Below are 4,383 nucleotides of genomic sequence, written 5' to 3' on the forward strand. Positions count from 1 at the left end.
CATCTTAGGTGAATTCATTCTCTATAGTGGTCGCAAAGGGATATCTACAATTATTATCATAAAAGAGGACGACGTCGTTGAGGTCTAAACTCTTGTATTGATCAAGCAAAAGGCACCAAAGAGGATCTTGAAATTGATCTCAATAATGATGTTCACAATATATAGTATGTATTTCGTTTTATTTCCTCATTGCATGCCGAAAAGTTTAAGCACTCACATGGTTTATTAAAGCTTGACAAAACAACATTCTCTATCTTGCACACTCAGAAGAGACTCCTAAGCCTACTCAATGACTACCAAAATAATTTTTCATTTATAGACATTTCAATTTACTATAGGTAGACAAGCACAACAACCTTGTTCTTACCCACAACAACGCATAAACACTAAACTGCATCAATGGCTCCCGCCGGTCTCCATGTGGTCGTCAATATTATGGGGTTTGACCATTCCCTACCCCGTCACTTGCTTTTTGTGGGCGAGGGGAACCCTCGTTATTTTTTTGCTCTAGCGGACAACACGCTGTACCAATGGTATTCCGCCAACTCAATATCCCACGCATCGAAGCGGGTGTGTATGATAGGAGCGTTATAGTTGCTGTACAGTGTAGCCTCTCGTGACTAGCTCGTTTTAGGAGTCGCGGTCGTTGAGCTGAATCCTGATGGATGGAGAAAACCTGCGTCTTAATGTGCAGAAATGTGTACGTGCAAACTCGAAGCTTTCTCTCTCTCTCTCTCCCTCTCCGTGCAGAAGACTTAGATCTTTTGCACAGCGAGCTGCGAGAGGGATTGCTAGCTAGTTTAATAATTGTGTGTGTGTGCGGGGGGAAGACGAGGTCTCGGCTATGGAGCAGCAGGAGATGCAGAGCGTCTCCGCAGCTCTCGCCTCTCTCTCTCTGCTCTATTTTCTCATGCCTAGGCTTAGGCGGGGCTTTCCCCGCCTGTTTTGCGTGTTGTCCTGCCTGCCCATACTCGCGACAGTGCCCTTCTCCACGCGCTCTCTTGCACTCAGAGCTGTCTTCGCTTACTTGCTTCTCTGGATTACCCCCAGCAAGCTTCTTCTCCGCTGCTGGGACGTCTTCCCCGACTACCCTAGTGATGGCTTCGTCTACTTCATTGCCACATCTGTAGCGCCCCTTCGCGTCAAAGGACGAACCCAACCTCGCGTCAACGGCCCGAAGCCCACCTCGGCAACTCCATTGCAAGGTGCCCTCTTCATCTCTCTCCTTCAATTTCTGCTTTTCCTTGCTACCCTGTCCGCTCTGTTGCACCCCAACATCTCCAGCTGGCTCACCTATGCCCTCTACGGCCTGATTCTGTATCTTGGTATGGAGGGGGGTTTTGGCTTGTTTTCCTGCTTTATAAGCTCGCTGCTCGGACTGGAGCTTCACCCGCTTTTCGACAAGCCGATCTTGGCCTGCTCTGTTTCGGAGTTTTGGGGCAGACGATGGAATCGCTTGGCCGGGTACATTCTTCGGCATACAGTGTATGTCCCTATGCTACATCTCCTGTCAGAAAAAAGACTAGAGCATGGCACCTCAATCGATTCATCCAGTGGTAAGCCAGCAAATGGAAGCCCAACAACATGTATGTCACAAGGTGTCGATGTCGGGATGCATTTTACGGCAGGTAAGAAGGATGGAACAGATGAAAGGGGAGGATTGCAAGTGGATGGGTGTTGTAAGGAATTTCAAAATGTGGGCGGAGCTCCGGTACTCGCTAGAGCAGTAGCAATGCTTGCATCATTTACAGTGTCTGGCCTCATCCATGAATGGATCTTTTACTGCATTACTCAGACACACCCAACATGGGAAGTGACCATGTTCTTCATAATCCATGGAGTTGTGAGTGTTTTGGAGGTCCTCCTCAGAAGAAAATTTTGTAGCCGGAGAATATTGCCACAACCGGTTGCCATCGTGTGTACCTTAGCCTTCGTATACTTCTCTTCAGCATGGCTTTTCCTGCCTCCATTAATTCGAGTGAGCGTAGGTTTGCATATCTCAGATGACTTTAAGCACATGCAGAATGTAGTTATGGATCTCTTGAGCAGTTGGTAAAGAGGGTAAGTTATCTATCACCAGACTCCACTCATGTCGCACGGATGTAGCAAAATCGAAAGCTGCATGTACGAGCACATTCGTTGCATCAGGCTTATCTAATTCTTACCAATGTTCATTGTGGCAAAATGCTAATGCTAATGCTAATCAGAGCATTGTGGTCAAACTATGGCTATGGTTTGCAGGATAGCAATGGTTTGCATTTAGATAGGAGTAGTAAACTATGACATGATAGCTTATAAATGTGCATCTCTGTGAGATGCTGGTATTCCACTCAATATATGTGAGCGTGAAATCCTTGTAATCCGCAAAGGCATAACTAATTGATTGAAATGGGCTTGAATTAAGAAACTATGCTCGAGAGGAACTTTTTTTCTGAAAGCTTTGTAACCTACATGTAGAGAATTTCAGAGATGAATTGACTATATTTTGAAGCTTTTCGCATTGCTTTTTTCTGAACTTTGTAGGTTTTCTTATATTCTAAGTTAGAATTGAGAGGTAAAATTTCAAATATTGTGGTGGTGTGTACAATATTTTATCAACGACAAAAGCAGCAGCTTGCCAACTCAAGCTCAGTGCTTCTAGGTGCAGTAGGTAGAACACCTTCAGAGGAACCCTAGTTCACTTAATGCCAGAACCAGTGTTTAGGAAAAATAAATTTTTACAAACATATAAAATTCCTTTTAGGATAGATTCATTGTAGAAATTTTGCCAAGTATTGGGCTTTTTTTGCGATTTAGCTCTTTATTTTTAAATTTTCCAACCGGATTTTCTCCTTCTCCCCCTGTCTTCAACTGGCTGATTGGTTTTTTAACCGGCCAAGGCTAGGTTGAGGCACACTTTTCCTCAACACGGGCAAGAGCCCTACCCATTAGCCTCTTGTAAGAAAACTCCGGCCGGTTCTTAACTGCATGGTGATGTACACTTCAACCTTCAGCAGGAGGCCCAAAAACCCCCCAAGGTTGGCAAGATGACCAGTAAAGCTCTTTCTTGTAGAGCAAAGTTCAGCACACAGGACGTTGCAGCTGAAAATCGCCGCTTGTTTAACCAATAGAAGTCAAAATTCAAGCAACAAGAGTTGTAGAGGTACGTGGTGACTGGTTCAGTTGGGAAAGACCATGGAGGAAAGTTTTTTAGACTACATATATCACAAGAAATTTTGGACAAATTCTCACAATAATTCCCACATTGTGACTTACCTCAACATCATGAGCTTCTGTGAGGGAAGCACCGCATACCTAGCTAGGTATGTGGTGCCTCCCGAGCAAAAACTCATGATGTTATGCATTGTATGAAAAACACTGGAAAAGACTCCATTTTCCTACATGAGAAAATTTCTAAATCTTCTTGTGATAAGGAGTCCTTACTAAAGGGTTGGATTTTGGGTGCGTCTCTGGACCATTGGATAAAGCTTACAAATTAGTGCCACATGGAAAACTATTGATGACAAACTCCGTTTTTAACTATTTTAGAAGGTCCTTGTGAGAGGGTGTTGGACATTTCACCTCACAATCTTTCCCATCCAATTTCAATTTGTTTTTTTTTCCAATATCTTACAATGCTTCCAAGTGTTTTTCCATCCATCATTTTTTAATCTTTTGGAATATATAGAAATCTAAATAGTTCATCGTTACATTTTTTCTTCAATAATCTAATAATTTATATAACAACAAATATTTTAAAATGCTAGTGTCACTTTCTCATTTTCTCTTTCACAAAGAATTCTCTTATCTATAGTATTATAAAAGGGAGAGGTGTGGTGTGTGGTTGATTGACCGGACAAGCAGGTAGTCTTCTTGGTAGGTGATCTTCTTGGCATGTACCTCTCATATTAGAATATAAGGAGGTGCTCCATCTTTTTTTTGTCCTTAAGGAGGGAGGTGTGGTGTGTGAGTGTTTGGCTGGACAAGCATGGAGTCTTCTTGGTAGGTGATCTTCTTGGTATGTAGCTCTCATATTAGAATATAAGGAGGTACTCGTGCTTACATGAGATAGACTCATTCTAATCCACACGTATGTACACCACAATATATATGGTGACCAAATGCATGAGTACTTTGAGTTTGAGGTCAATCTTATTTTGTGGTCTTCTGGGGCATTGAGGTTGAGGCCCATCTCATTTTGTATTGACCGATCGTAGCTATCCATGCTATACTTGCCTTTCATGTGCTCATGGATCGGATAGTGTGAATTTTTTTCTTTTTTTAAAGTTCTCAATTGAGCTAGAATTGCATAAAAATCAGAAGTTACAAAGAGCCCTGTTATATCCTTTGCACAAGGTTATCCAAGAAGAAATACATTAGAGGTGATCAGACCCACCTTACATC

The 4,383-nt window shown here is 42.7% G+C and overlaps 1 pseudogene; it reads right to left on the reverse strand.

The window, feature by feature from the left end:
* Nucleotides 1-665: 665 nt before the first annotated feature.
* On the reverse strand, nucleotides 666-1,621 carry LOC147457358 (uncharacterized; annotated as a pseudogene).
* Between the last annotated feature and the right edge of the window lie 2,762 nt (nucleotides 1,622-4,383).

This window comes from Adiantum capillus-veneris, chromosome 5 (genome assembly GCF_014529385.1).
Source record: "Adiantum capillus-veneris isolate H3 chromosome 5, ASM1452938v2, whole genome shotgun sequence".
NCBI lineage: Eukaryota > Viridiplantae > Streptophyta > Polypodiopsida > Polypodiales > Pteridaceae > Adiantum > Adiantum capillus-veneris.